Raw genomic sequence first — 14,023 nt, 5'->3', positions numbered from 1 at the left:
TTCTTGTCTAATGTTTTGGAGAAATACTACCTGGACATTAGATTTGGAAATTGTGGGTTATTATGGTATTTGCATCAAATTTATTTTATTCCAAAATTTTGAAATACTGAAAAAAAAATGTTTATTGGAAAACATTTGGTTTCAGCAAATGACTTTTTTTGCACAGGACTGGAGTGTCTGGAAATGGAGAGTTCTCACTCCTCTGGATGTATCTGTATTTTGTAAGTGTGAGAAGGCCTTTTTGGAATATTTGGTATGGAGGCTGAAAGACAAAATTTAAACTTGCACTTTAAAATATTTTCTTGAAGAATTAAACCTCAGTTTTGTAACTGCATTTGGAGATTGCTTGTACCCAGTTGGCTCATTTAGAAACATGCATAATTATTTTAACAAATTAGGCATTAAAGTCAATCTACAAGTGCTGCAGTAATTGCTCATGAAACAGTGTTTCTCAAAATGCACTTGATATTGATGAGTCTTACCTTTGCGAGCATAGCAATGTAGCATGCTATTTCTTGGGGGCAGAATAAAAGATGAATACTATTTTCCTCTAAGACCTATCCTCCCCCAAATCACATTGTAGGGGTGAGGGTGGAAAATTCAAGAATTTCTGTCCTGAAAAATGATAATATGTTTAGCAGTGTTGATGGGGGACAAGGGGACAAAAGCAGAGTTAGCACAAATTATTAATGGAATTACTAATGAAAACATTTCACAGGAATTCCTTATCCTAAATCAAGTTTCCAGAATTAGGCTTTTGGAAAGCAGGGTATTATGTTTCTCTGCAGCTTGTGGTGAATTGCTCTGCATATGCTAGGTGCTCCATAGATACTCGTTGAATGAGGATTAAACCCATTATCCTTCAGCTGTCTATGCCAGGTGCTGTGCTAAACATTTCACTTATATTATCTCATGTAATCAATGGAATTGTAGCACTCCCGTTGGACAGATGAGAAAATTGAGGTAGGATTAAGTGACTTTTCTGATGCCACAAAGTTAGGATATAGATGAGGCTCAAACCTGTGGTGTGTGCTTGACTCCACAGTTGATAATCACTGGGGTATATTGCTTTCCCAGATGAATGCAGGAATGAATTTAAAGGTTCCTATTAGATAGATCACTCTGCTGTTTCTAAACTTCCTAGTTTTCACTTCCTGAAAACTTTCCCCATAAATTCAAATCTCTGAACTGATATCAGCATAAAACAACTGAACAATCAGAATTTTTCAGGCAAATTACTTCAGAATGCAGTCTTCATTCAAATATTTTGTGGCCTTTAGTGGCCTTTCTGAGGAAATAGAGACCTAAAACGTTGAGGAGGAGCATTTTTGATGATCCAATATTCAAAAGCTTTTCCTTTCCTATGCTGTTTGGGAAATGCCAAGTTTTTAGAGATTCTGCCCTCATTTACTCTCCTAATTTTCTGTGTGAAAAGGTAAAGTACTTCAGCTGCTGTCAAAAGACATCATTTGCATTTGTGCATTGAAAGTCTCAGATTCTTCTATTAGTATTTTCTCGTGTGGCTCTGAAAAGTGACTATTGACCCAATCTTTTCATTTACTGATCTCTTTATCTAGGGCCCAATTCTTGGACTTATAAATGTCAGAGGGCATTGACCAAAAGAATATCCACTTTATCAGAGATAATCATCTTTAAGACTCATTCATGAGCTGCTCTGCATATTTCAAGTAACTTTCCCTGCTTACCCATTTCTACCAAACTAACCAGTTGATTGAATAAACAGATTGCTTAATACCAGAACAATTCAGGTTGTAATAAATATATGTCCCATACAGAAAAAGTCCATAGGAAAATTCAAGAGCTTTTCATCACCTTCTGCTAGATCCTAAACTTGTGCTGCTTTCTCTGTTTAGATGTCTGTTGACAGTCGACTCATTCGCTCACGAGCTCTAATGCTAAGCTGAGAGAGCTTTTTCACATCTCACGCACACTTGCCTTCTGCATTGTCTTCGAGGTCATGTTGATTTTATGTATGCACGATGTTAGTATTGTTCCTTACTTTCCACCTTCACTGTCACTGTACTGGCTCAGACCACCATTATCATTCCTTTGGACTACCACCACAGCTTTCTGATGTTTCCTTGTTCCCAGTTTTGAGCTATTCCTACAGCCTGTTATACAGAGTATTCTTTCTAAACTGAAAATTGGATATCACTGCCTCTCTGCTTAAAGGATTCCAATACTTCCCTATTGTGTAAAACATTCCAAACATCTACAGTCTGGCTCTGACCCACCCTTGGGGTTGTAATTGCTTATATTCTTCCCCCATGCTCTGTACTCCAGCAGTAGGTGAGGTGGCTAAGTACAGTGGGTGGCACAAAAAATTAGGAGTCATAAATCTTGCATGATTTTGGACCTAGGCTATTATTGTTATTTATCAACCATGTGGCTTTTGGTAAATTCGGGGACATCATCCCTGAACTTCTCTGTTCCCATCTGTAATAGTGAGGATAGTGATATCTACCAATGTTTATTGAGAAGACTCAGTTATATAATGTATACTACAACATATCCTGGTTATTTTTCAGTGTGATTCCATTCTGATTTATGTAATAAAAGTTGTTGATATTCATATTTTTTCAATGTTGTGAGTGCTACAGTAGCCATGATTTTGTCGTCTTATCTCTTTATCCCACATAACACTTAACAGTGTCTTATAGCAAAGAGTGTTGAATTTGAAATGAGATGAGAGCTTAACAATTCAATGTCTGAGATTTGTTAACTTTCTGAAGAACAACATGAGGCACCTAGTGAAATGTTCATGTGCATATGTAAATACAATTTTTCTTGCTCATTATTCAAAATGTCATATAGAAGATGATTTATAAACTTGTATTATGTATCCAAAATTCTGTCCATGATGCTCTGTGATCTAGTGGCTTTTCATTTGCAAGTGGATCCACTTTGAAAACAGAGCTAACAAGAATGGGTACTCCCATTTTCTTTTCTGCTGCAACTGTTTAATAGCTCTCTGCAGGTGTACCTCCTTTTATGGAATAAATTTATTTGCGTACAATTGGCAAATATTTATAGAAAGGGCCAAAATTTAGATACAAACACCTTGTTTTGAATATTTTTAAAAAATTAATGAAGTCTTTAAAAACAAATTTATGTATTTTGAGTGGGTAGCTTGGTTTCATTCATATGATACTTATTTTTTTCAAAGTAGGGCAGCATTCCCATGTGTCTCAAGCACTTAGCTTTGTGCCTGGGGTGTTCTCACCCACACTGATCAGAAATAAAAAAGGAGTTGGTGGTTTGATGAGACCGAGGAAAATAGGTCCAATAGAGGAAGAGTGCCTGAGCTGGCTGCTTGGCTATATGCAGAGCTCAAACAACACTTGTCTGATGGATGCTCTGGGACTGGAAAGTCTCACTGGAAAGTGATGACTGAGTCCTAATGCATGTCGAAGTTCACATTTGTATATCTCCCTGTCACATGACTTTATTTAATGAGGCTAAGTGAAAATAATGAAATTCTATCTCTAGTCTTATTTAACATATAACATTAAGAAGTACAACATTGTTATCTAATACTTCTTGAGAAAATGTATGGATGTTAATCAGATCTAACAAAGGAAATAAGCTATACAACCCCCCCTTTTTTTGTGTTGAGGATTGAATGCAGAGACAGAGACAGGGCACTTATCCACTGAGCCAAATCTCCAGCTGTTTTCTGTTTTGTATGTTTGTTTATTTATTTATTTATTTTTGTGATTTAGACCAGGTTTTGATAAGTTACTTAGGACCTCACTAAGTTGCTAAGTCTGGCTTAGAACTTGTGATCCTCCTTCCTCAGCCTCCCAAGCCACTATTATTAAAGGCATACACCACTACACCCGGCAAGCCACACAATGCTAAATGGTTAAATATTAAAAATAATATTTAGCTCATAAGATCAATTAATAATTTCAGAGCCCATAATGTTTTGACCTTCCAGCGTCTCCTGGATAAAAAGTGGGCCTTGCCAGCATATCAATGAACAAGGTTAGACACTTGCCAAATTTTAAACCATGATCTGCAAACCTCTACCATCATGGGAAGCCACAATAGGAGACATTTGCTACTTTTTAAGCCACACAGATTAGTCACAATTTCAATAACATATGCTTTAGGCACTGCTACTGTATGCAAAATTTGGTTTAATACTAACATTTCCTATTCTAAATGTGAGCCCATCTCACATGTTTACTTCCCTCACAAATCTGTGACTTCCTCAAACCATGAAGGAAAACCATACACATATTTGATAATATTTTAAATGACTTGCAAAGTCTAACACACCATAAATAAAATAAAAAACCCTATAGAAAAATATTTCTGACATAATAAATGGTTAATAACTCAAATGGGTTAAGAATTTATGCCAATTACTAAGAAAGATAAAGATCATAGTAGAAAAAAATGGACCCAGTATAAGGACTGTGAATTCACAGAGAAGAGGATATATATCATCAACAAACATAAAAATATTTTCAACTACGGAGGAAAATGCCTATTAAAACAATAAAAGGCTATGTTTTCCTACCATGTAAAAGCAGTCACAGCATTAATCCTGATAAGACTGTGGGGCACAGGCATTTCTCATGCATTGTTGGTAGAGGATGAATTGCTACCTTTTGTAGGAAAATAATCTGCCGATGTCTGTAACAAGTTAATAGCCAAATAACATTTGGTTTTATGGGAAGATAATCCACACAAATCAAAGTCCCAGAATAGCACATAGAAGGATGCACATTAAAGCAAAATTAAACAAACAAAATAAAACTACATAAGTACCCTAAATGTCCATCAATAGGGTGGATGACTGAATAAATTATAGGAGATCTTTGTTATGATATAATGGAGCTATTAATAGCAAGGCATTAAGTCTATATAGAGCTGGGGGACTAGGGGAAGCTTATTAATTTTTCCTTATACATCTCTGTACTGTTTGACTTGTTATAATGAGCAATTATCTTTGCAATTAAAAAAATGAAGTAAAAAAGCAGTAATTGTAAAGCTCAGCAATTGTAGCACAACATATGACATGGTATGCTAGCGGCCATTGGGTACCTTGGGGACTCACAGGAGGAGGCACCTAACCTGGTTATACTTCATTGAGAGAGATTTTCTGGGGGATATGACATCTGAGTTACTCCTGAAGGTTGAGTGGGAGTTAGCTAGAGGGGTGAGGTACAGGGTGTTCTATGGCTCATGAAACAGCATGTATGGAGGCTGAGGGAGACAGAGCTTGAAATCAAGAGACATTTAGAGTAGTACATAATTGACAGAACTTGTTGATGGATTAGACATGAGAGATTAAAGGAAAAAATGGAGTTCCATGAGGATGCTTATTTGTCCTGAACAGTAGGATAAGATGAACAAAGAAACTGATTTTAGGATAAATTGTTCAGTTGTGGACCAAGCTTGTAGGGAGGAAATTCAGATAATGGCTGGATTTCTAGAGGGTGATGTGCTTGACTTCGTAACTATATGGATACTTATGTGGGCCAGTCAGAAAATCTACTCTGCTCTCTACTCTCTGTTCAATGGCTGCAGATGATCTCTGGAGCCCATGCCCCTTGGCTACCCCAAGGCTGGATTCAAGGCCAGAGCTAGCTTTCTGTGGAACCTAAAGTTTATATAATTTGGGGGACTCTCCTTAATGGTAAGCTTGCAAAATTATAAATGACTATATATGCTGATTTACAATTAAAAGATAAATCACACCAAATTACATATTTAAAAGTGCAGACAGGGGCTGGGGTTGTGGCTCAGTGGTAGAGCACCTGCCTTGCGTGTGTGAGGCACTGGGTTCAATCCTCAGCACCACATAAAAATAAATAAATAAAATAAAGGTATTGTATCCATCTACAACTAAAAATTATTTTTAAAAAGTACAGACAAATCCATACAAATAAAACCATTTATTACAGAATTGCTTAATTATTAATTTTAGTGAATTATCTTTTGCAAAATATTTCCCTACTTTTTCACTGAATATACTTTGATTTTATAATATCATCATCCATGGAAAGATGATATCAGGATGACTGCAGGTTTAGCAGTGAGATTTTACATATGATACCAAGAACACTAACCATGAAAGTAAGAAGAAAAAAATAAAGTGGAATTTTATTACCATAAAGACTTATTTTAAAAGACACATGAAGGAAATATTATGAAATACATATTTGATAAAAGGCTTATATCTAAAATAGTTAAAGAACCCTTAAAATTTCAACATCAGAAAACTTATATAAAAAGTGGGCAAAAGATCTGGATAGAAATCTCATGAGGAAATAAACACAGATGACAAATAAGCATGCAAACAGGTGTTCAGTGTTACATATCTTTAGGGAATTACAAATTAAAACAACCATCTGACACCACTGTACCTATTAAAATGATTAATATCCAAAGCACTGATAATACCAAATGTTGGTAAGGATGTGATACAACAGGAATTCTTGTTCACTGCTGGTGGAAATGCAAAATGGCACAGTTACTTTGGAAGATAGGTTGACAGTTTCTTACAAAACTTGCATACTCTTATCATATCATCCAGCAATTATTTCCTTTAGTATTTACTCAAATGTGTGGCAAACTTATGTCCATACAAAATTTTCCCATGAATGGTTATGGGAGCATTATTTGTAATTGCCAAAGCTTGGAAACAACCTTTCATATGTGAATGTATAAACATTATATAAATGTTTATAAATGGATAAATGTTTATATATGGATAAGCATTATATCTTATATCTAGATAATGTAATATTGTTCATGATAAAAAAGTGATTCATAAAGCCTCAAAAAGACATGAAGGAAGATTGAATTCATAGTGAAAGAAGCTGGACTGAAGAGATTACATACCATATGATTCCAAAATATGGAAAAGGCCAAACTTTTCAGATAGTAAAAAGATCAGTGGTTCCAAAGGGTTGGGACAAAGGGGAAGAGAGGGGAGAACAGGTGAAGCATAGGGGATTTTTTTTTTAGTTATACATGACAGTAGAAAGTATTTTGGCAGAATATACATACATAAAGTATAACTTATTCTATTAGGTTCCCACTCTGTGGTCATACATGATGTGGAATTACCCTGGTTGTGTATACAAATACAAGGCTAGAAAAGTTATAAACAATTAATTCTATTGTCTTCCCTATTCCCCTCCCCATTCCCTTCCCTTCATTACCCTTTGTTTAGTCAAATCGATTTCTGTTATTCACCTCCCCAACCTGGGTTAGCATCCATAAATCAGAAAGAACATTTGGCCTTTGATTTTTTGGAATTTGTTTATTTCACTTAGTGTGATATTCTTTAGTTCCATCCACTTACCAGCAAATGTCATAATTTCATTCTTCTATATGGCTGAGTAATATTCCATTATGTATATATACCACATTTTCTTTATCCATTCATCCATTGAAGAACACCTAGGTTGGTTTCATAGTTTAGCTGTTGTGAATTGAGCTGCCATAAACATTGATGTTGCTGTGTCACTGTAGTATGTTGACTTTAAGTCCCTTGGATACAAATCAAGGCATGGGATAGCTGGATTAAATGGTGATTCCATTCCAAGTTTTGTAAGGAATCTCCATATTGCTTTCTAGATTGGCTGCACCAATTTGCAATCCCACCAGCAATGTATGAGTGTTTCTTCCCGCCCCCCCCATTCTTGCCAATATTTATTGTTACTTATATTCTTTATAACTGCCATTCTGAATGGAGTGAGATGGAATGTCAGTGTAGTTTTAATCTGCATTACTCTAATTGCTAGGGAAGTTAAACATTTTTTCATATATTTGTTGGCCATTGGTATTTCTTCTTCTGTGAAGTGCCTGTTCATTTATTGATTCATTTATTCATTCATTATTGCCCATTTATTGATTGGGTTATTTATTTTTCTGGAAATTATTATCTTATCTGAGTTACTGGTTGTGAAGATTTTGTCCCAATCTGTAGGATCTCTGTACACATTCTTGATCATTTCCTTTGCTATGAAGAAGCTTTTCAGTTTGATACCATCCCATTTATTGATTCTTGATTTTACTTCTTATGCTTTAGGGGTCTCAATAAGGAATTTAATTTCTAAGCTGACATGATGGAGAGTTGTGCCTACATTTTCTTCTAGTAGGTGCAGCATCTCTGGTCTAATGCCTAAGTCCTTGATCCACTTAGATTTGAGTTAAGCACAGGGGATTTTTATAGCAGTGAAACTATTTTTATGTTACTATAGTGGTAGATTCATGACATTATGCATTTTTAAAAATCTATAGGATATATAAAAGAAAGGGAATTCAAATATAAACTGTGGGCTTTAGTTAATGTACTGCTGTTGGTTTAGCAATTGGAACAGATATACCACATCAATATAAGGTGTTATGAATAAGGAAAATTAAGGACAAAGAGGGGGCTAGAGAGAATATGGGAGTTTTCTGTGATTTATGTTCAAATTTTATGTAAACACAAAACTTCTCTAAAAATAGTCAAATTGTGAAAAGATAATTTAATCTTTGCTGTATCATGGTTAATCAAAATTTGAGATAGTGGGGCTGGGATTGTAGCTCAGTGGTAGAATGCTTGCCTCACATGCATGAAGTACTGGGTTCGATCCTCAGCACCACATAAAAATAAATAAAGATATTGTGTCCATCTACAACTAAAAAAAATTGAGATACTCTAATAAATTCATTGTGGCTAGAACTGAGTGGGCAATACAGAAGATATGTGTGGTGAGGTGATTGAGGACCAGATCATATAGGGATTTCCAAGGACATTGACTTACATAGTAGCGAAAGTAGTAAATATGTGAAGTTTTAGAGAAGAAAAATAACATGTCCTGGCTTATTTTTAAAAACAGTAAAAGGAGTCTGGTTTTGTCTATGTTGAAATTATAGAGTGGGAGGTGTGGGGAAAGTGCTAGGGAAGCTCAGAGGAGAATGCTGTAGTTCAGGGGATGGGGATTGGAGGGAGGGCCACAGAAGACCCAGTTTTCTCACAACTAAACCCAAAGGGAATACAGTATAATATACTTACAATTTGGAATGCGATTTCGTTTTATCATCCTCAGGTAAGCTTTCGTTTACCAGGGACTTTAATTGAATCCCCTGGCCCGGAGCACTTTTCCCCTTTGCCACTAGATGGCATTTGTGAATACCTCTCATTTCAAGAACAGTTACTCCAAAAGTATTTACACTAGATGGCGCTCAAGCCATTTCCCCCTGAAGCTGGCTTGCTCCCAGGATTTGTTGCTACCAAGCACTAGTTAATTCTTGAGCACAAAGATCTCTGAGAAATCCATCAATACCCAGTTCTGGCCAAACAATCAATTCTATTATGACTACTTTTGTGTGCAGTGTCAAATCATACATGCCCAGTGTAGTGATTCGGAGGCAAATTCTTAATGCAGTTTAGGCCAAAAGGAGCTATAGTTTACATTCTACTGATGCCTCCCAGCAGGAGGGTGAAGCAGAAACCATCCTCACTCTCCCTTTTGACAATGAGATGGGAGATCCATGCCTTGTCTGCAATGCAAATATCTTTTATTATCCCCAAACTTAGGTCAGCTCTGTGACCTTAAGGTAGCTAGCTACCTGCTTTCACATAGCTAAACATATGCTTGATTAAATATCTTTTAAAGCTAGGAAACCAAACCATGATTCCATTGCTTTAGCTAACATTCATCTTTTTGGTTTTTCAGGGATGGTCATTCCTTTCTTAATAAATTATAAACCTCGGGCATTCTTTCTCCTTCATGTTTAATTCTAACTGTATTAGCCTTCTCTAGTTAAAATAGACAATTGCAAGTGATTCTTGCTGTAGAAATGCATTTTCTTTTCACTGTTTGTATTTCAAAGTTTAACCACAAAATTTCTTACCCAATCTGGAGGGATAACTTCCTCGTCATTTTGTCTCATCCAGATTTGCGAAGGGGTTATTTTGTTTATATTTAATTAACAAAAATTATATATATATTTTCAAGTCACACAATGTGATGATTCATTATATGCACAAATTGTGTGTCTTTGGACTTGAAATAATATTTATTTGAGTCTAACTTTCCTCACCCATAAAGTGAGAGAATACTTATAAAATATTAGCAAGTGTACTCTGCTCATTCCCATCCAAACAGAACTTAAGCTGTTAATATCTTTCAGTTTTTATTTTATGTTTTTGTTTTATTTTCTTTAAGACCCAACTGTAAACCTGAAGTAACTCTACAGGGACCTCATCTTCTATGTTTGAGAAACAGAGTCTAGTCTTTGTTTTGAGAAAAAACAACATTCTAAAGTATACAATGTGTATAAAATTCTCTCCCACATTCATATTCCCCCCCTCCACACACTCTTCTTTGTAAAAAGAAGAGATCTATGCAATTATAACCTCTTAGCTTTGAAGAGTTTCCAAAGTGTGTTCCTTATTCCTAACTCATTTTATCCTCCCTAAATCTGGCATGAAATAAGGCATACAGCCATTACAATTCAGGTTTGACAGATGAAGTTTGTGAGCTTTGTAAAGCTAAAGGGCCTAGCTCAAGGTCAGGAAGTTTATTGGTGGGGGAGCAGGGACACAAGCTCCGGTATCAGGAAATGCCATGACACTGGGGACTTACCTGACTAATGATATCTATTGGGGTTAACTGTATACAGTGTCTTGCAACATTTACATATTTTCAAGCATTTGACCTATATGACAGAGAAAGGAAAAACTAATTATCTAAGGTCACAAAGAACTGCATAAACAGAAAATTGAGGAAAGAATGAAGGCACACTCACTTCTGTCCATATTGGTATCAAAACCTCCTGTTTAGTTAATAGCCAATCCCTTAAAATGTGGAAATTTTGTTCTTCTAAAAAGGATAAAATATATTTCTAAATGTTGTGTCATTTATTAAAATCCTAGGTATACAAAGAAATGTTTATGCTGAAAAGACAAAGCTCCTCCTTCATGTTGAGCAAATGGGAATCCTTTGATTCAGTTCAAACTTTCTATTCTAGGTATTGTTGCATGTTATTTTTAGGGAATAAAAATGGAAAACATTCAGAGCTTTTAAATACCACCCTTCTCTTTCTCAGTTTGCTTGCTTATTAATAATACAGTTTGAATGGATTCTTGCTTTGACATGGAAGTTTATTTTTAAAAGAAGCGTGGATAATATGTTACTATAGCAATAATTTCTCACTCTGAAGCTATTTAATCTTAAAAAACCACAAAACTGAGTGTCAAGGTGGTCCATATTTAGAATGAATGCAGCACTTGACTATACCAATAATTAAGGTGTTCATGATGAAAAGAATTAGGGATTTTGGTTTTTGCGTTTTTTAATCTTTATACAGCATCACTCACCTGTTAGGCCCAATCAGCATGGGAGAAACATTTGTAGGTAATGCCAGTCTAGATACTGATACTGCTGGAAACGTGTAGAAGTGGTTGGTTGTGTGACAACCACATGTATTTGTACACTGAGAACCTATGGAACAGCACCAAGATATCATGTTTCATATTCTAATATAAATATGCATCAGAAAATGAAACAATAAGTTTATGGCAAAAAACTCTTCTAGGCCAATTGCTTTATCTCTGGTTTAGCATCTGAGAAAGGATAATCTTTTGTTATTAATATACATTGTCCTGCTGGGACATGGTTTTGGGGGAGCAACCACTCTTGTGAGGGGCAGTGTGTACAGTTCAGTATAGCTGCCCCTAGGTGGTGTTTAGATACAGAACCAGTTTACCAGTGCCCTGTCTGGCATGATTACCACAAAAGAAGAAGGGAATAGAAAGAAGGTAATAGAAACCTGACAGTAATCACATCATGAAGGCTGCACTCTTAAGACTGCCTCAAAATCTAATCACTTCCAAAGGCCCTACCTCCAGATACTAAATCATTGGTTATCACAGATTCAACAGATGAATTTTGAGGGTGATATAATTAAATTCATAGAACTCACCCACCTTTTCCATCTTTCTCTTCTCTAGCTATGCTGAAATTATTTTAATTCCTCAGTCATGCTCTTTTTTGTTTGTTTAGGGGTCTTGAAATATGGTGAGTCCTTTACCTGAAATCCAGGGAAAGATTGTCTCCCTCTGTGTTGACAACTAATTCCTATTTATCATTGTATTCGAGATGAAGATCACTTCCTCAAAGACGTTTTCCCTAAATTCCAGACTACATGAAAATTTCATAGCATCCTTTGGGCTCACCACATAAAATTTATGATAATTGAGATTGCTTATTCTGTGTCTCTTAGGTTACACTATATGTTCAATGATGTCAGGAATATGTTTTGTTTACCACGCATTTATAGTGTCTAGCTCAGCGTGATTACTTAAATTTTTGCTAAATTAGTGAGTGAATGAATTACAGGCAGCTTTGCCAATATAAAATCAAGTTGTTTTTGTTTGTTTGTTTATTTAGGCCCAAAAGCCTTTTTTGAGACAAGCCCTCCTCTGGAGCTTGCAGGGTGATACTGAGTGCCTCCTGAAATAGCATAAAGAATGCCACTAATTTTTATCACAGGTCAAAATGTACCCATACAAATACCTGATATTTTCTTCAAATTGTCTCTTTGAGAAAATCTTTAGATACTGGGACAAATTTTGCCCCTGAGTGAAAGTTTTCTGTTTTGGAAATTTTTGAAAGTTATTTAGGAACATTGAATTGAATTCATCCATTGATTCAACAAATTCCATTTCTTCTCTGAAATAAGGTGTAACTAGTAAATAATAGGGTCAATTTTCTGTGTGACTCATAAACTGACTCAGGAAGCAATTTCAAAAGTAACATCTTTAATGAAAGTCATGGACATTTATTTTGCCTATTTTTGAAGCCACTGTACAACTCAGACTTGTTGACTTAATTTGTGAAAAAGCCAAGGAAAGGTTGAAATAGTATCCATGTCACTAAATTATCTCATGCTTTGGGTTGCAATTTTTTCACAAAAAGTAACATCTGGCCCTATCAGCACACCTGACGTCAGCAATAAAGCTTGTTTACTCCTATCTAGCCCTGATCTATGGCTCTGGTTATCTGTTTTATTCATTTCCGGAACCATGCCATGCCTTACTTGCTAAGATTTCCTACTGGCATCTAAAGGTGGGTACATTGTGGTGTATATTTTACTCTGTTAGACCCCATTAGGGTGTTCTATTAATGCAATTTTGTTTAATTCATATTTGTTGAGCACAATGACAAGTCTTTTCCTAAGCACTGAGATGAACAAGGTGTGCAATTTATAAGAAAATAACAGCAAAGTTAACAGCTAATATGAAATCTGGATAGACCATTAAATAATTCCTTTAAACTATTGTGACTAGCATAACATTTCATGTACTTAAAAGATTCAAAGAAGGAAGGGTACAGGAAGGAGCTACTTCCCCTATGGATTTCATTCCATAATGTATACATGTGCTATAATAAATCATGGTAGTGACCAGTGAGAGGTAGGGCACCATGTTGTCCTGAACTGAAAGAAACAGCAGTTGTCTGAAGCCTGTCATGTCACCTTAAATTGATTGCTATTTCCTATACTTCATCATGGTGTTCAGGGACTGTGTTAGTTACCTATAGCTATAGTAACTGATTACCACAAACAGTGGTTTGAAAGAGCACACGTTTATTACCTTGGAGTTCTAGAAGTCAGAAATCTAAAATCAAGGAATCAGTACTGCTATGTTCTTTCTAAACACTTCAGGGAAGAATTTATTTTCTTGCCCTTTTCAGCTTCTGGAGACTGCCTACATTCCTTGGCTAGTAACCCATTTTTTACATCGCTCCTACCTCCTGATTCTGTCATCGCATCTCCTACTACTGTGATTTTCTTGCCTCCCACTGATGAGAAACCTTATTGACTATACTGGGTTCACCTGGAAATCCAGGCAAATATCTTCATCTCAAGGTCCTTAATTTAATTGTATCTGCAAAATCCCCTTTGCCTTATAAGGTTATATCCAGATTCCATAGGTCGTAATGTGGGCATTTTTGGGGGACCATTATTCTGTCTACCACAGGGA

General features: G+C 35.8%; 1 pseudogene; it reads right to left on the bottom strand.

Moving 5' to 3' along the window:
- The window catches only part of LOC114082989 (large ribosomal subunit protein uL29 pseudogene), a 48,868-nt pseudogene extending 35,062 nt beyond the window's left edge, over nucleotides 1-13,806 (bottom strand).
- Between the last annotated feature and the right edge of the window lie 217 nt (nucleotides 13,807-14,023).

Source organism: Marmota flaviventris, chromosome X, assembly GCF_047511675.1.
Source record: "Marmota flaviventris isolate mMarFla1 chromosome X, mMarFla1.hap1, whole genome shotgun sequence".
Lineage (NCBI taxonomy): Eukaryota > Metazoa > Chordata > Mammalia > Rodentia > Sciuridae > Marmota > Marmota flaviventris.
The sequence above is the reverse complement of the archived record's forward strand: the minus strand, read 5'-3'. Positions and strand labels throughout refer to the sequence as shown.